The sequence below is a fragment of the Leptinotarsa decemlineata genome, unplaced genomic scaffold (genome assembly GCF_025532065.1).
Source record: "Leptinotarsa decemlineata unplaced genomic scaffold, Ldec_3_MD MMD2_tig00026314_RagTag_RagTag, whole genome shotgun sequence".
Classification (NCBI taxonomy): Eukaryota; Metazoa; Arthropoda; class Insecta; order Coleoptera; family Chrysomelidae; genus Leptinotarsa; species Leptinotarsa decemlineata.
In genome coordinates, this window is record NW_027412684.1 from 10,706,516 (window position 1) to 10,726,920 (window position 20,405).

General features: G+C 35.7%; 1 protein-coding gene across 1 annotated transcript in view; it reads left to right on the forward strand.

Moving 5' to 3' along the window:
* AANAT1 (dopamine N acetyltransferase) overlaps positions 1–20,405 on the forward strand; it is a 196,498-nt gene that overhangs the window by 57,956 nt on the left and 118,137 nt on the right. The gene's annotated exons all lie outside the window — the stretch shown is intronic.

Genomic DNA, 20,405 nt, shown 5'->3' on the forward strand with positions numbered 1-20,405 from the left:
TACGCCGGCAAGCTACATATATTCCGAAAATAGTAGTAAATTTTATCATCAAATATTTTTCATCAAACCTCTGAACTTGTTCAAACGTAACAGTTTTTGATTTTTTGGGCCTCTAACTTTCATTATTCCGCTTTAAGAAAGCTATTACCTTGAAATATTTACGGGAAAATTTTACTTTATTGGATACTCACGGATTTTCGCGATATTTTCTGTGATGATACTACGTGATGATAGGAATTCAGAACACTTTTTATTTTTTGTCGGACTCAATTAATTTTCGAGATATAGCTATCTCGTAAGGTTCTCACATTAGAAACATCTAAATCACTACTATATTATGCATGTTATATACATATAAACCTTCCTCTTGAATCACTCTGTCTTTTGAAAAAACCAGCTTCAAATTCCATTGCGTAGTTTTGAAGATCTAAGCATACGTAGGGACAAACAGCGGAAAGCGACTTTTTTTTATACTATGTATTGATAAGTCCTTATTTCTCTGTCTTGTATCAATAGTGTGAATTTGCTTTTTAGTTTCAAAACTGTTCAAATCAAAAAATACAAAAACACAATTCCCTACAAATTATAGGTATAAACCAAGGCTGAAGTCTTCAAAAATAGTGAAAAGTGAAAAAAAAGTAGGATGAAACCCATTAGAAAAGGAGGGGAATATGATAAAAATGAAAGAAAAAATAAATTACGGGAGGTGGGAAGTGGGAGGGGGTGAGTTTTTGAGGGTCCTAAGAAACTAATGCAAGCTCGCATTAGTTTCTAGTTTTAATCTTCCTCTTTGAAGATGATCACTTGGTGATCGAAACACATGTCGATGTGTTAAAAATAACGATTTGGTGTTGGGAAAAAACTCCAGTAATATATATTTTAAACATATTTTTTTAATGTGGCTGTCGAAAACATAGTTTGAAATGTATAAATCTATGCTCAAATTGTCATGGTTCTGAAAATTGCTCCAATATGGAAGAAAAAACCTACGACGAAGTTATTTATTCAAATGAAGTTGTGGATGAAGAACCAATGCATATGGAAAATAATATTGGAGACGAAGAAGGTGATGGTCTTGAAAATTTTGATGAAGAAATGACATCAAAGAGATAAATACTAATGAATAAGTAATTAAAATTCAAGATAAGATATTCATAAATAATAAGATTAACGTTATTAAAACTATTATAATTAATAACGTAATCAGAATGAAGTGTCTGAATTCAATAGTACGATTTACATGTATATTTATATTTCATGAGATTTTCTATGACATGAATGTAATTAAAATTCAATAAATAATCATTTCAACTAAATAAAATTGCAGCAATTACATGAAATTGTACATACTGATTAAAATAAATTTCGAATTCGTGTTTTTTTGATTTTTCGCATTTTCTGAGAACATTTACAATAGTAATGTATATTTTTTCACACCATCAGAGAGTATATATTTCAAAGAACAAAAAGCACACAGAGTTTTTTAAAAAAGCTGGTATTTTGACGCGAGAATTTTCGATTGAAATGTCACGAGAGGCAGCACTAGTAGTAGGGACAAACATAAACCTATTAAGTATTTAAAAATATAAATTTGATATAAAAATTATTTTGTGCTACTATAATGCTAACAAAGCATTGCTGTTTTGCGAATTGTACGCCGAATAATCGATATTCGGAAGAAAACTTTTTTTATACCATTTATAAAACCTCATATTAATGAGGTTAGATGTAAGAAATGTATACATGCTTCGAGGAGAGTGGATTTAACAGTGCAAAAAATAAATAAATATTCATATGTATGCTCTAAACATGAAATGAATAGAAAATTTTCCATAGTTAATTACCATTGATTAGAATGAAATATAACCTCAATCGTTCATTAAATTATATTCATTTATTGTATTGAATTAAATTTATTTCATTACCATCTATATTTGATTCATATTTCACTCGAAAATAAATCAGAAATTCATAATTATTTTAAATTTCTTTTACTAGAGTATGTATACTAACCTGTCTATTAATTCACTTTTTTCCGGTTACTTTTAAATTACGGCATGCAAGCCAACGTTTTAATGTTACAACATTGTTATCCTTTACAGTTGCAGATTTTAGTTTTGCTCCAGAAACATCTTCTGTTAAAACATTTTTTTAAATTGTACTTTAACATATGTTTATATGAGGATCAGGCAGTGTTTGTCCCTACCGAACTACTAGCGCTGCTAGTGAGTGATTTTTCGTACTTCAGAAAAAATGCTCATAGAGAATCAAGTTTAAATATGCAGTTGCATTGGTTCAATCTTTATACATCCAAAAACCATCACTTGAACTGTTCAAGCATTCCAAATATTCAACAGTGTTAATCAACAGCTTCATCCATGATTTTCGATATTTTCAATATTGAAGCAATTTATCTGTAACTAGTGTTCCGCCCCGGCTCCGCTCGAATGCAATGCTGATACAATATATGGTGCATTTCTTTAATGTCCCCCCTTTTATTTTTTAAACGGGTCCACTCAAAAAATTGAAATTTGGGATAATGCAATTATTGCATGAATACTTTATTTTGAAGTGAAATTTACAGATGAAACTTTCAAGATGGCGACTGGGCGCCATCTTCCAAATAAATGGAAAGGGGTGTCTTCTGATACATCATTTTGAAGCTCCTGACGAATACTTCACAACACTAGAATATGAAGTGAATATCTTCACCTACTACAAAATGGCAGGGCGAAACATTTAATAATTGGTAATAAGCTTGAGGTCAGTTCAGAAGAACAGCCTATCCGATATTTCGCGCCGAACATTTTGGAACACAGTAACGTCAATATCTCTACAAATATTTATTATTCTCTGGCGTGTATCCAATATTGGAGCAAGTTCAGTTTCGTTCACCTTCTGCTTCAAATAGCCCCATACAAAAAGTCCAAAGGTGTCAAATCTGGAGAGCGGGCTGGATGTAGGACGTCGACGGCCAATCCAACGACCAGAAGAAGTAGTTTTCAAATAGTTTCTTACTTGTCTGGAGTAATGTGGTGGTGCTCCATCTTGTTGGAATACAATATTCATATCGAATTCATTAGGATTCGCTTCGACGATTTCAGTGATGAGGGGATCAACAGTAGTTTCCAGCATATTCAAATACAGTTCCTCTGTTGAATTTTGATCAATAAAAAGAGGTCCTACAATATGTTTTTCCAATATTCCTGCCCAAACGTTATTTTTTCTGGATATTGGGAAAACCGAAAATTAAATGAGAATATTCTAACTGAACAATGATGTTCATTGTCGTACTGCCGATTTTGTGGTTTCTATAAACAAAAAATAACTTAACAAACCTTATCGGGTTGTTGGAATTGCCATATGGCAGATAAAAAGGAATATTTCTAGAAATATCGATATTAATGTATTTGTATTCAGGAAATTATTGAATGTTCCGCCATTTTGTTGTAGGTGAAAATATTGACTTTCATATTCTAGGGTTGTGAGTGAAGTATTTGCCAGGAGCTTCAAAATGATACGTCACAAAACCCCCCTTTCCATTTAATTGCAAATGCAAATGTAAGAAAAACAGTTTCCAGTTCCCATCTTTTTCTAATGATTTAACAAGTTGCTTCATGATGACCAGTTTTATGTGTAATGGCGGAAGGATAATTTTGTCATGACCTACTAATGAATTCTGAACTATATATTGTGCTTTCTAGGCGTCATATTTCCCCTCAATGGCCACTTTCTTTTTACCCAATATTCTGTCCCAAAGACATATAAAACAGGGTAACTTAGTGCAACCAGTTTTTTACCTAAGTTTTCTACATTTGTTCAACACATAATCTCCGTATATATAGCAAAAATTATTTGGATTATTGAAATAACGTCTCTTGGAACTACTCAGGTTGGAAAAACTTTAGATACTAATCTGAGCACAGTAAAATACGCACGTTATCGATAAAGAAATAAGCTTAAATGGTTGAAATCGAAAACAAAGTAACTCGAGCTGCACAAAAACTTTTGAGGGTCGATTTGACAATAGGTCATAAGTAAACAACTATCGACTATAAAATTCGCGGCAACAGACAAAAAGATAAGTTTTGTAAACTAGTGTTATCGGTGTTTCTCTACTACATTATGCATGTTATATACATAGAAACCTTCGTCTTGAATCACTTAAATCTGTTAAGAAACCCACATGAAAATCCTTTGCGTATTTTTGAAGATCTAGGCATACATAGGGACAGACAGCAGGAAGCGACTTTGTTTTCAATTATCAATTAACACGCTTTTATTAGCTTCACCTGTTTGTTAGTATGTTTGTTTGTGTGTCAGTTTGTTTGTTTGTAACTCTCCATTTATTCCCGTTTGAATGATCGTGATCTGACCGAATTATCGACATTATTGCTTGATCTATTCGCGGGCAGATGGCGCTGTACGTCACCTCCTTGATATAATGTATGTATGTATTTTTTCATTTGAAAAAAGTATTTTTTTTATTAACACGCGCGCCTGCTGCTTTGGCCTTGGTAGCTGATTTTCAGGCTCCCTCTCCAGAATCGGAAAATATCAATGGTCATCTTTCTAAACGATATAAGGCTGATTAGGCCCAAAGTTTACATAAAATAAATATAGTTTGAAAGAACTAAAAAATACGCTTTTATAGCATACGAAACTAAAAAATGAAAAATAAATGTAGTTGAAAAAACTAAAAAAAAAAGGTTTGAAAAACATCGAACTAAAAAGTAAATTTTATCAAAACAACGATAAACATAAAAACAACAATGAAAATAATTAGCGCTCCGGGGCGACTTCATTGATTCCAGTGGCGCATTTGCTTTTTCAGCTGCAGGAAAACCCGGAAAAACCTGCAACCACATCATCTGTAGATCTCGACTTGCCAATGTCCTCCCTCTCATAGAACAAAATCTAGGGTGTCTCCAGAGGCTCCAATAGATTCAATGTATCGCCAGAACACTTGTGACACGACTATCGTCAAACTTAAACCAGTCCGTTTCGTTTTTGACCAAGGCGAAATAATGACTAAATTCAACGCCAGAACTACAGTGAACAATGACTGCATGAATATTATAATAGTGGTCTGCTAGATTGAAATGTTCATTATTAGATTGACTGGTGCCTCAGCTATACTCGTTTCCTTATAACAGTCAGTTAGTTTGGCGCATGTTTGATACAGTCGATCATCACCTGTTTAAAATTCCATTTTCAGATGATTTAACAATAAGCTTTGCACGGATTGGTTATTAGTCGTATTAGGAAACGCTAGATGATGTCCAGAAATTCACATACGTTTTTGCTACCTCTTGAACATTTACTACAAAGTAAACAAGTGAGGATTTTTCCAACAAAAGATTCACAAACACAAGACGAGATGGACTGTAAGGAATCATTCAATCCAGAGCGGTCAAGAATATTGATTTTGCTATTGTTTTGCTCACGAAGAGTATTCAACAAGAACCCCAAGAATTGGGAACAATCCTCTTGTTGTCCTAACGAGTATCTAGAGGACTTCAAAGACTCCAGGAAATCGGTTGGAGGGAAAGATGATACATTCTTACGAAACTGCACCTGCATGAACAGGTGTTTGATGAATAAGTAGGAAACATTCCCGTTCTCGTTCATCATTAAAACCACGTTCTTGAAATCTTCGACATGAACAACACTTGTCAAATGTTTTTCATGTAGCAATTGTTTCCTAAATTATCCAATCCAATTTTCTTCTCTAGATTTTCAGGACAACTCTCTACTGATTCGTAATGAAGAATACGTTTCACAGAATCTTCATAAGAACCATTTCTCAAGCTGCAATAGATCCTTCTGAGTGAAGTAGGGTTTCGTAGAGGGATCGATTCGGCTCTTGCTTTATGAAGCTCTTCCATTGAAAGGGAACCGGAACTACGAGGACGGCAACTCAAATTTGGGGGGCAAGAATGACCTGAGTCCACTGACTACACTGAAAAAAAAGAAGGTGGATCAATCACTTGTGAATTAACCTTGACAGGGGACTGATGAATATCCACATATCTCGGCTTGTTTCGAAAATATTTCAGTTCCGTACTGAAATTAGGGCAATGCATGATCTCATCAAAATTATGTGAAGGAGGAATAGTTCCAAGGACCGAAGCAGCATTACCACGTTGAATAGCAATACTGATTCTTTCTATCAAGAAAGAGGTAGAACGGTGATTTTTCGTTGCTTGGCCTATTCTCCTTCCGAGTTCATGAACGAATAACAGAGACTCCGGGCCATAAACACCAAATGTTCCAACCGCTACTGGATGGAACAGATAGTTGTTACAAATCTAAAAAGTTAATTTTTTTTTTAAATAAGCTTAAAACAATAAGGAACGAAAAATACTTGTATTATTGTGGAAAAAGCGTGGGGGCTTTGTGCAATATTTTTTGTATATCAAGCGCTCGTCGCTTTTTTCACAGTAATACTAGTTTTTTACGTTCGTTATTGTTTAAAGCTTATTTAAAAAATATTTTTGATTTTTTTAGTTTGATGTTCTTCAGAAGCGTGTTTTTTAGTTAGTAAGTTGAACACATAGTATGGAGGCAAACGTAAGAGAATTTGACCACGTGTTTCACACATCGAATCAATAATTTATTATTTTGTATCAAGATGGAGTAGTAGAAAGCCAAAAACTTTCTTTCCTAATATTATACTCTTTTTTGAAATTACGCTGTTTTATGGTCGCCAGTAATACCTTTTTCGTTGGAATCTTTTCGGGTATTTCCATGTCATGATTTCGCATGAAATCAACAATATCTGCTTTTTTGTGTTATTTTTTGGTATTGTAGTCAATAACCCAGAATGATACGAAGCTTTATCCATAACAATAACCGAGTTTGGAGGAATATTTGGGAGAAGTTGCTCACTGAATCAGGTTTCGAATAAAGCCACAGTCATATCTTCGTGGTAATCAGCAGACGAATCTTTTATATTTTTGGCCAACAGAAGCTAAGCGTTAGGTACGAAACCACTTTCATTCCCGGCATGCAGAATTATAACACGTTTTTCCCTTGAAGAAGGTGTGTTCGAAGCACAATACTTGGTTTCGTCTACCCAACCATATTTGACAACATCATGGGTGTCAAACCAAGTTTCGTCGAGGTAGATGTCTGCTGGATTCTCGGTAGCTTTTAATTCGCCTCAAATATTCTTGTCGGAGTCGAATAATGCGTGTCGATTCCATTATGACCATCCGGTTGTTCAATTTTTTATATTTGAAACCACAAAACAATAAGACACCTCGTAGAGTTTCTAAAGATTTGTAATTATAATCGGTTTAGTCGAGTAATTTATACCAAATCATTTCCAAGGTTGGTATTTCATTTTTTTGGTATATACCATAAATTGTTCGCCGAATCACATCCTTTGAAGCACCATCAACGTTTGCGAATTTTTTATTCCTTTGTTTTCGTTTCATTGCATGGTCAATGACATCCCCTATTTTAATGACTCGAAGAACTGTCGAACGAGATAGTTTCGTTAACTCGTATATTCTATTCACAGTAGCATTCTGAGAAGTGTGACAGTTTTCCTTCTTCAAGCATTCATGAATATTTAAAATTATTTGCTGAACTTGAACATGTAAGTCCTTATTTTCAAATTCCGGATTCCTGTCGATTGACACAGACTCCTCACACGTAATGTTATCATTTGTTTCAAAAGGTCTCCAGAAAGCCACATTGATGAAAGTACCCAAAAACACTAAGATTTTCACAAAAATCGGTTTAAACGATGAGATTGGAACCTTTGGTGTAAAAGTTGAAAACTTTTTCTAGAGATCAATTACCCTAACACCAAACTAATACGTTTGCACTCGACGCGCGTTTCGCTAACAAGGTAAGCATATTCTGAAGAAGCAAATTGATACTGAATCTAAAGACAAAGGTTAGCTGTTTATATACCTAAAGTTTTTTGGTCCGATGTGGACTTTGTTTGTTAAATGATGATTATCCTAATTGAATTTTCGGTAATTAATTTGCAGGTAGTGGTTCCACTAGTGAATTACCGAAAAATCAATTAGGATAATCATCATTCATCAAAGTCCGCATAAGATCAAAAAACTTCAGGTATATACACCTAACCCTTGACTTTAGATTCAATATCAATTTTCTTCTCCTGAAGATGCTAACCTCATCAGCTAAACGCGCGTCGAGTACAAAAATATCAGTTTGGTGTTAGGGTAATTGATCTCTAAAAAAAGTATTCAAAAATCGGTTTGCAAAACCACTCACTACCTCACCTAACCCCACGAACACACGACACTGATAAAGAAATATTATGAAACGGACAAAAAATTAGTATTCAGCCAGTCCAGCTAGTCGAGCCTTTATTTCTCAACTACATTTGACAGCACGTTCACTAACTATCTGGGCGACTAGGGGCCACAGGCAAGAAATGTTTATGACTTTTCTCTTATTTTTATTGCCGTTCCAATTGGGAATGTAAAGACTATACCAAATTTGTTTATTTTCAATTTATCAACTTCCCACTGAAGTGTAAGGAAACTGTTGAAGTTTTTCACGACTTTCGACCAGATGCTACGTCGGAATGGACAGTAAATTAATAGACGTGGCTGCTCATCGTTTTGAGGTTCAACTCAGTACACTTCAAACTTCACTGTTTAAGAACTCTTTCATCTGGAGAACTGCGTTTATGTGGAATAAACTTCCTGAGAACGTTTTTCCGAATGGATTTGATCTCGAACGATTCAAATCCAATGTGAATTGCTACTTTCGCACAGGCACCGCTCTGAGAGCGCAGTGTTTGTGTTTTGTCCTTGAAAAATTATCATTAACCTGTTGTTTACAGAAGAAACTTGCAACTCCGTCCATGAATTTCATCTTTTCCTGCAATGTTGTCACAAATATGTCCAAAATCTGTTCAAAATCTATTTTTCCGTTAACCAGCTGTCGCACCCCTATGAACGACAACCCTCAGAAGTCGTAACTTGTGCGAGCTAAGGATTAACGAGGTCTTGCCTTTTAACGGGTGATTCCTAACACATTTGCAATTGAACTGACCGCTACTTGATGAAAATCCATATTAAAACTGACTAATAAACTTTATTGTTTAATTTTCACTATTAAGGGTTTTACTATAAAGGGTTTTTGTAAAACCCTTCATAGTAAAAATCATACAATAAAGTGTATTAGTTAGTTTGAATACATTTGTGTTGAATACAGATTTTTGTATCAAACAAAAAACAACCGTTATTCTGGATGTTTTCCCAACCGAAATTATTGAAATGAAACTTAATTCAATCATTTCAATTCAGAAAAACTTGATTGAGGTTTAAAATGTAAATTGTACCAACTCATCATGAATTATTCACTGTTAGAACCAAACGCATTTGTGTAACATCGAAGTTGAATAGTGCTGACCATCCTCAATGAATTTTTCACGAGGCGGGTTATCGTGTACATTTTGGAAGGTCGACATTATATAACTCTAGATTCTTGACTTTCTTGACTGCAGGTGCGTAACACTTACGGAACTGTGATGAGCTGAAAGAGGTTTCTGCCTCGGTAATGAGTTCATCGGCTTTAGTTACATGTCACGTTTATTCAAAACAACGACCTATGTATAAATAGTAAAAGTAAATATGCTGGTGCGATGATATTTTTCAATTCTACTGACTTAAAAAAGAAGGACATCACCTCCTTGTGCTCAATGTTTTCTATTTCAGTGAAATAAAATGATTTTAAGAAGATATGACTGTTCTGTCAGGTGGAATATTGGTTGAATTGATATAACTTCTCGGTTTGCTATGTGTATAATATTTCCGTCAACTTTCCTTTTCATTCCGCATCCTATTTGCAAACCTTGATCCTTCTCTGAACCAGATCAGTTCCTGAAATTTTCTTATTAATATTCGATTCTTATGACAATGGTCTTTGGCAAACTTCGATATCTGCAGATGACAATCTAAGCAATTTAAACTGGCCCGTGAAGTGATTTGTCGAATTACGTTATATGGTGCCGACTGAAAAAATTGATCATGACTTTGAATTTTGCGTCATGGTCAACCGATTTCAAATCGAAAATCAATGAATGAGATTATTATCTGAACTCATTCGCTGTGTGTTGTTGGGTTTGAGTGAAACAATTTTGGTACAAATACTAGCTAATTTTTTCCCAGATATTTTGGGAAGGTTAGACCGGAGTGTTACGAATAATTTTGAATGATATGAGCTTTAAAAATGTTCGATGGATTGAATGTATTCCCAATTTAAAACTTTTAGGTAAACCGGAAGCCTGAGGAATGAATTATTCAACTAAATATTACAAAATCTTGAAAAACCTAAATGGGAATCATGGAGGAACAATGTAAAGGGGTTGTACAGACCCAATACGTACAGGATTCTATCGGAAAATAATCTAAAAACATCAGGGAGTACACAAAAAAAAGATAACGTGGCGCAACTCATCAAAGGCCAAGTGTGTTAGTGGCCATCCCTGCTTATTATTATTTTCACCGAAGTATGCGTTGGTCAGGCACTATCACCCGAAGCCCCGATACATTTGGAAGGGCGCACCAGCATTATCAACCAAGGACCACACCGTGGGATAAGTGATCATTGGGTAAGAGAATCATGTGCCCTGAGCAAGCGCAGTGCGCCAAGAATGACAGCCTTCTGCATCTTTCTGGCTAAGATTTCCGCCTTAGTGATTTTAAGATTCGAGAGTAGATAGGGCATCATTCCACCAAGCACTCCAATAATCAGAACAACCATCTAGACAGAGTGATCTGGATAGAGTCTGTTGAGTTCCAAGAGAAAATCTCGATATTTTATCTGTTTTTCCTCCTCTTTTCTGACGATATTTGTCTCGCCAGGAACTGAAAACTCAACGACAAGTATCGTAAGAGTGCCGAAGATGGTAATATAGCACTCTTAGGGCCGCGTTATATCGATGGGTATAGAGACCGCATATGCTGAACATGCTGATAGCAACTGCATTAGGGTCTCGGGCGCCTTGTGGCAGGCCCTGGACCTTGTGTCAGGAACCTCTATACACATCACGCGACTGCGGTAGATTAAGGTGTTGAAGACACCATCCTGGCAAGCCATAATAACCCCTCAGTTTCCGACATCAGCCACTCGACCTGAGGAAAGCAAAAGTCATGCACTTTGATAAGCAAAGTTCTCCAATATCATTGAAGAAGACCCAGTGCATTGGCTTATCCTTGTGTTTCCGCAGAAGTGAGGTGATCTCTGCGGCTCTTATATGAGCTTTGTGCTGAACGGGTTCCAACTCGGTGACAGAGTTGTGGTCAGCTCGTTGAGTGTCAAAAATTAAACCGAGTTCATCAGCTGCTCGGGCAGCCACTCTAAAGAGAAATACTCCAACTCCTGCTCTTTCATGGTCACGGACCATGCAGAAAAGGGGATCGAAATCCTGACGACTTTACAGGCTATATCCAGTACCATTCTGTCATGTAGATACTCCAAACTCAAAAGTTCACGGCCTTCCAGTTGTCGGGGGAAGTACAACCGTGGAACGGACGATTTGGGATGCAAACTCCTATAGAGATGCATCATTTTTCGGATCTTCATGTCGAGTTGATACAGCTCCGCCCGAGTCCACTTTACTATTCCAAAAGAGTAGAGTAAGATTGGAACGGCAAGCACATTTCTTGCAGCAACTTTGTTCTTCCCCGACAGTTCCGATGACCAGATCTGTCAAAGTTTGTGCTAATACTTGCCGCGGAGAGAGTTCTTCACTACTGTTACCTGTTGTGAGTGGCGTTGTTCCCGAAGTAAGTGCACGTCTCTTCGGCATCCGAATCGTGTAGGATGCTTCCATCTACGAGCTGCACATCCTCTTCGTAATCCCCGCATCGTCCTCTTTTGTGGTGGACCATTGCACATTTGTCTATCCCCAGTTTCATACTGATAGCATGCGTGTACTCTTCCACCTCCTTCAAGGACTGATGGAGATTCTTCTCTCCAGAGACTAAAATTTTAATATCATCCATATAAAACAAATGGGTGACCTTGTGCCTCCGGTTCCGGGGGTACCGGAAGGAAACTACATTGAATTACTGGAAAGCCATTTTAAACTATTCTGTTTGTCCTTCAGATATTCGTTACGGAATCGAAACATAACAACATACATTTTCAGATAAGTCTTCGTAAATTTCCAGCCATATGTTTCCATATTGATGAGCGACTCGACCTATTTGATATTATTTTCAATGTATAAGTATCGAAAAAATACAGAACAAGCACTTTTATCATCAGGAATGTAAAACTCTTTTCAACGCGCTTTTCACCAACCAAGTTTATGTCTTTAAGAAATTGAGTTTTCTTCAGCAGTATTGCAATTATGGTGATTGGTAAAAGTGCTTGCTTTGGATTTATTTCACGCCAGAAGTTCCACATAATCTTTTATCGAAAAAGTTAATAAAAATCGAAAAACATACACTTTTATTGTCTCGGATTGATTATTCACATGAAACTCAAACAAATATTATTTATTAATAAATTCATAGTATGGTTCGTGTGATGATAAAAATACCTTTGTATGTTAGGTTAGCAACATAAAAACATGATATATTACAATTTAATTACTTCTCGTTTCAAATGATCCAATTGTTCGAGAAATACTGCACATTCATTAATATCAAGGCTTCAAGCCGTTCTGAATGAAAAAATGAAGTATATAATTTCAATATTCATTCGATAGGAAACAAAGTTTAATTTCGTATAAAAAAGTAGATATTTCAATGCGAATCTCAACTTTTCATTAGCCAAAATGTTCCTTATTATTGAATTTCTATTATACAGTTTCGTTATTAAATTGAAACATTATGAAAAATTTCAGGCTTTACCACAACGTAAAGAAATTGATACTCTCACAGGAACTATAAAAATAATCAAAATATTTTGTGTCAAAATATATTTCAAAAGATATAATTTCAAGGTTCGTAGACTACCACATAGTACGGAATCAGAAGAGTGATCATCCTTTTCCCATCTCTCCACGATATGAAGTATAGTTTTTTGTTCAAATCAAAAGTAATACTTTCTGAATATATCGCATCAGTTTGAAAAGCTAAATAACTTTTTTGTACAATGGTTTTCAAGAGTATTGAAAGATAATGTTTACAAAGTAGCGTATTAGAAATATTTTTAATACTGGTGTTAAAAGTATTTTTAACACGATTTTTTTGATCAAAGAGCAATAAACAAAACATGATTATTTTCAAGGAAGTTTTTTAGAGATAATATCACATACACGGATCATATACCGAGGAAGGTTAATGCAGTGAAGCTGCTGGAAAATAATTCCATAAAAATCAAAATATGATTAGATAAGTATTTTCTGATCATTCCCATATTGATTTCAATTTAAGAGCCACTGGTAGACAGCTGTTTCAGCCTATTGGGCATCGTCAGTACCGGGCAGGCGGTCCTCGATTGAAGACAAAATGTGAAAAACCAGAAAAGTACTTGATAAAAATAGCTGCGAAAACGTAAACAGCTGTCTACCGGTGGCTCTTAAATTGAAATCAATATGGGAATGATCAGAAAGTACTTATCTATTCATATTTTGATTTTTATGGAATTATTTTCCAGCAGCTTGACTGCATTAACCTTAATATCATTTCTAGTAACATGTGGATTCGTTTTCCGATGGCATTTCAGGTTAGCTTCCCAAATTTCTGCTACCGCAGTTGTCGGTTGATTGGTCAAACCACCAATACTGACATAAAAACTTGGAAAGTTGACTTGGGTGTCACACCAATAGGTGGTTCGTCTTATGTTAAAGAAGTAAACAAATGCTAAGGAAGTAAAGTCTATGGAATGGTTTCATTGCAAAATATGATAAGCGACTATTGAGTTTTCTGGTCTTCCATGTGTGCTAAGTGTTCCTTATATCTAATTTCGATAGATACCGTAATCTGTCCACAATACGAATGCACGAAAAACTTTGCAGAGGTTTTAAAAGAACTGGGTAGGGAAGTTGTATTTCATACGCTACAGAGCCTTTCAGGATACCCAAAGGACAAAGTCTAAAATTCGGAAAAGTCTGGAATTTACGAAATCAAGTGTAAGGCCAGCGACAGACTTAAAGATCTATGAAAATAAGATATAAGGAACACTCAGCATACCTTAAATATGGAAGAGGAAAAAAAATCTCAGCAGTCACCCATCATATTTTGCAACGAAACCATTCCATAGACTTTAGTTCATTAGGATTAGTTAGACAACTTAACAACAACAGGCATCTAGATGCTTATGAGAGTGTAGAAATAAGTAAACATAATAATATTATAAATAACGATAGTGAACCAATACCTAATAGTGTACTATACAGCTTGTTGAAACAATATTTCAATTATCAGATTCACTCGACTATTACTTAAATCTTTAATTGAACGAAATGAAAGAATAGATATTTATTCATTTATCAGTTATGGAAAGTCCAATTTTTTATCATCATGTAGTGTCTCATCATAAAAGATGTTAGTTTAATAAAAAAAATCGGCAGATAACACCTTTTATTCTATCATAGAAAACCTATTATAATACCAACAAATATTGATTCATGATTAACTTCGAAAAATACGAGATTTCGCCTGAGAAATATGGTTTAATTTTTTGTAATGAATGATGAAAAAAATGAACTTTCCCTGATCAGTGAAGTATTTTTTTTCAAACCGTTTACAGTAAGTAAGGCTTTTTGACAAACTGGAAAAATTTTGGAAAGTGTCACTTCATACAACAAATTTACGTATTTTCACTCTCCTTCACTTTCATTGATCTTTTTCCGCTAGAATTTTCATGAAAAACCCCACAACTGAACAATAACTATTTATTTACATTCAATTAGTGAACTTCTTGCATGGTAACTAATGATAGCATTTATCAGTTGATAAAATAATTGCACATACCTCGCTGAATTCAATCAAACGTCAACTTGCGCAAGTCTTTATAACAAACTGTGTGTTATTTCGTAATTGACTCATATGTTTTGCACGTATGACTGACGTTCCTGTTATTTTGAAGCAATTAAAATCATTTCACAGCAGTAAAAACAAAGCTTTTTCTGTCTCGCATACTATTTCTCTTAATTACAATCTTACCTAGGACATTTTTGTTCTATTATTCTTTCCTGATTGTTTCATATCATGAATTCCAACCTTGTTTGGTTTATTCTTTGAAATTCAATGCAGAATACTACTTTCTCGATATCTTCATGTATATAGATATGCTGAGGCATGCAGGTATAATCACCATATGCCACTGTCAACATTTCAAGTGTTTTTGAGAGCTTAATTTCATTTTTACACAACATTCGGCAAATTCTTTGACACTTTTTTTGATAGCAGAAAATCGCCAAACATGCATAGTATTTCATGATTAAAATTTCCGAAAAAAATTGCATGACATTACCCAACCGATATGCCGACATCCTCAACAAATTTTCTAATAGTGATTCGACAATTCTCCATAACAATTTTCTTGACTTTTCACGGTTGTTCATGCGCTGTGTCACACATCGTTGGAAGCTCTTTGCTCCTAAGGAGTAACGTCCAAATTGGTATCAAATTGGAAAAACGACTCTCCTCGATAGGAAGACTTAACAGATTGTCTCTGGTCTGAATTCCTGGCCATACTGTCCTGGAAGCCAATGAGGCTGCTGACTCTCTTGCAGAGGACAGTGCTGCAAGCAGCTTCATCGGACCAGAACCTGTCATTGGCATCGCTTTATGTTTTGCCAAACAAAGGTTGAACACCTGGATGGCAAGAAGATTTATGGACTTCTTCGTAAAGAAGCTTGGTTTATTTGGTCAAGTGTGAATATGTGTGAGCCACAATAAACCCTTGCGGGTTGCTGTGGAGGATCGAATATACCCACTCACTTTGGACCTAACCTAACCTAACTTAACCTACATCGTCGATCACATCTTCTCGACTTCTGTGAAAAGCTTTCCAAACTTCACACTGTTGCCTATCAATTCGGGAATATAAAATAAATTTTGAATCCTGGTCGGTTGTTGCAGTTCTATTATGCACAGGCAGAAAGTAGACTACGATATGATGTAACCTTTTGGGGAACATCAACTTCATTGTTTTGTGTTTTTATAGCACAAAAGCCGTATTATTCGTTCAATATTGGGCTTGAACTGTCGAATCTCCTGCAGAAACACATTCAATGACCTGGAAATATTAACCTCAGGTTAGGTCCAAAGTGAGTGGGTCTATTCGACCCCCACCGCAACCCGCAAGGGTTTATTGTGGGTCACACCTATTCACACTCGACCGAATAAACCCAGCTTCTCAACGAAGCGGATTAGTTTGTATGGTGAGTGGTCTTTCGGGTCAGATGGTAAGAGTACGGCTCTGCCGAACTCTAAAAACCTGATTCGGTCCCCAGCGGGGCAGACAGAAAGTGTATGCTCTGCTGTTTCATTGATACTGAGGTAGTCGGATAGTCAAGGTGCAAGATTCCCACCTTGATACCCGCGACAACCTTCCTATATGAGGGTTTTTGCACGTCAGGCACCCCTGACGATGCATTAGATTCAACTGTGGTTTTGATGAATCATCCCTTGAGGGAAAATGTTTGCTAACCTGCTCATGGGGGGTTTTGTTCCTCCACCTGGGACAGATTCTGCGTACGCCGCTCAAGAATTTGGTGCAAGGCGGTTTCATGAGGTACCCCGCTCTTGAGGATACGACTCAGTCATCCAAACCTTTTTTTTCAGCTTCAGTTATTGGATCAGGAATGAGTTGAGAAGCTCGCGCTTCTGATCTGAATTTATAGGGAGGTCAGTTGGAGTCATAAGCTCGACATCCATCTCCTCTGTAGACTCAGAAAGATTTTTTAATTTTTCTCTGTCCATAAAAGTCCCACGAATAGCTAGGGAAAGAAAGTCAATCACAGTAGAGCCCCGCATTACCGTGACAAGGCGATGCTACGACGAAAGGGTGCCCGGTATCTCGAAGGTTCCGTAGAGACAGTTGATAGGCTCAGTGTCATTCACCCTCTCGGCACGGATACACACACCTTAGGATGAAGCCATCGTTGGGATGCTATTCAGTTAGGGAATAATAGAACCACAATCCATCCGATGCTCAACCCCCACATCCCAAGCCAATGCACTCGCCAAATACAGCATGCACAGTGGTTCATACAGTGAAAGATGAACAAGGACTGCCAACCCGCCAATATCAACCATACCCTCAATTTATATTCAAGAGTTGTGTATGAATGTAGGTTTGTTCTGGATCTACGAAATTCAGGTTCTGGGAAGTAAGGATCATGCGCAATTGATAAAGAGCGTTCTCGTTTATTGAGGATAATTTCGGACTGATGAATCCTCTGTTCTGGTTTCGACTGCGAAATGATCCTAAACTGTCTTGAACCGTCCCGAATTGTTCTTGCTCTCGAGGATGAACTATTGAGAACTTTTTCCGTTGCTCATGCGCATTCAGGTGGAAATTTGTTTGAGCCATTTGCTAGGATGTTTTTTTATTTATTTGGTTAAAATAATTATATTGATGATTGACGTTAGATAACATCCGAACTGACTATTATAAGGATACTCTACATAACAAAATGGACATGATCAATTGTGTTTTCTCATAAATATTCAACGAAAGTCATTTTTTGTGGAAGAAAATCAGTTTTTTATTGACCTTCTCTGGGTATTTGTTACCTTCCACAATCTGAAAAATATAAAAATTATAATGGAGAACTTTATACAAGTGTAGAAGGGCAAACTTTTTAGTTTACCCCGATAAGTTACTGCGTAACAATCAAAGTATTTTGCACAAAGAAAAATCTTCTATATATCAGTAACTTGTCGTATTTAACAATTTTGCCTATGAAAAAAATTGTAAAGAAATAATACAATATTTATCTTTTGGTTTCGGAGGCCAAAATCTGCTTCCGTCTTCAGAAATGGACAAAAAAATTCTAATATATTGACAGTTTTCTTTTTTGGATTATTTATTTCTTTACTTCTTCGACAGATGTCAAAGGAGTTTTGAAATATGAAATTATGTCAATGTTGTTGATTGACAACTGAAACATTCGATATAAAACAAGATATCAGTCTGTTGCCATTTCGCCACTATCCAAATTTTTCTTCAAAATAGGTAACCAAGTACGGTCCATTTCCAAGGAGCTATTCGAAATAAAGTTCTCTCCAGATATGAGAATATACGCTGATTCTTTTAGCTTACGTCTCTTAGAGTGAGGCTCATTGGTAATCATTCTTGTCCTATTCCATTCCACTCGATGTTCACCGTCTGATTTTTAAATGTGTTCTGACAATTTAGATCTTGTCAATTGTCTATTTTTTATGCAATCTCTATGTTCATTCTCATGCACTTTCAATGGTCTCGAGGTTTCACCAATGTAACTTTCACCACAAGAACAAGGTATTTCATATATACAATTTTTTGTTTTTTCTTCAGTGTGGTTGGGTTTTGTATTTCTGTTCTGTTCTGCTTTTTCCGTTAATCAGCTGATGCCCCCATACGAACGACAACTCTCAGAAGTTGAGAAACTTGGGCGAGCTAAGGACTAACGAGGTCTTACCTTTTAACGTGTGATTCCTAACACGGTGAGTATAGATCTTAGTTTTGAAAGTAGTTCTAACATAATACCTATATCCAATTCGTCTCATTGTTTCAGATAATCTTGGAATGTAAGGTATAACGTTAGTTGTGAAACGTGTCGGTGGATGTTGAGTCGGTAATTGTTGAGTTGGATGTTGTTGAATTTGTGAAGCTGTTTGTATGTTCGTTTGGTTTTTAATTGTCTCTTTATTTTCTATTGCATTTATCGTTGATAAAAAACTATTTTCTCGTCTTCTTCTCTTCAAATATACGATAGGTGGCACATTGGTATCCTCAAAAAGCGTTCTGGTTTAAACAAGTGTCCGAGACTATTTCGGACTGTTTGAGATTTTTTGCTTGTACGCATTACATTTTATATTGAATGATATGACTTGCTACAAATGTTTTTTCTTTTTACATAACGTAGTCAAATAAAATCTATCTATCTATCTATCATGTCTTGCGCCGTTTCCAGTTTCGGATGTTAGAACCAGAACAAATCTTATAAGTACAAAAAAAGATACACTCTCCCAGATTGATTGTAAACATGAGTTTAATACTAGACATAAAAATAAATTTATTGTACCTTCACCAAAATTCAAAATTACTCAAAATGGTGTCTCCAGGAAACAAAATTGTATTTTATTCTACTCTATTTTTGTACCTACCACTTTGGAAACATTTTTATGACTCAGAGTACAATCACTGTCCACATTTCAAGTGTTTTTAAGCACCCAATTCCATTTTCAACATAAAATTTGATGCAAATTCTTCTACCCATATTTTTCGATAGCAGAAAATCGCCGAACATGCAAAACACTAACTTTCATGCCTCTCATCAACTAACTAAACAGCTGAAATTTTTAATTTATCTTCAAGGCGAGTGTACCAACAAAAAAATTCAAAAGTCGCTAATCGAAGGTAGGTAACCCGCGAAATTTAAACATTCATCTCATTTTTTGAAAAGTCATCTGTAATAAAATCGTAACTGATGACTGTATGGAAGTAATTGTTTCATAAGTATTTTGTTATTTTAATGAAATTTGGAACAATCATGGAATACAAATCAATTCAAAGAACTAAGATTATAAAAAAAAAAAAGAAGAAGAAGAAAAATCATATCAAAGGTCTGCTTCGTTCCCTTCTGTTCATAAAAGAGGACATATGCCTCATCGCTCACAAGTCATTTTGGCGAAATTTGGAACACGTGTGAATCGTTGTATTCAGGCCACGTGCCACTATATGGGTGTCTGCAATATGCTGTGTAATGTCCGTTGTAAGTAGTCCCACTGTGATTTGAAAATGCATATAGATTATAACGACAAGGAGCCACATTGAGGCTCCTTGTCGTTATATCTATATGCATTGCTCATATCTAATCCATCTGAAAAAAAGTCAATGGTAACATTCAATTTGCCTCTGAATCTTTCCGTTGGAGATAATCTTTTCAAATGAATTACTAAAATACGGGGAAACTTATAGATTGATAAGGACTTTGTACATTTTCTCCTTTGCTTGCACCTCAAACACATTGGTTTTTCATCTCCATCCAGAGTTTCCTCTTTTGTGAAAGAATCCAAGCAATGTGACAAACTGAATTGGCTAGTTCTTTGTGGTATGGGAAGAGACAAATCCCAGAAAGGATCAAAGGTTACTGATGAGTGTCCACAGTGTGTGCACTTCATAGTGGATTTTAATTGACCAACGAAATAGTCTACAATCAAGGAGTTGTTCATATTCAAATATCTCTTCCAGGACTCTTGTGTTTTTCCGTTATTGCTCAATTTTTCGTCAATCTCAGT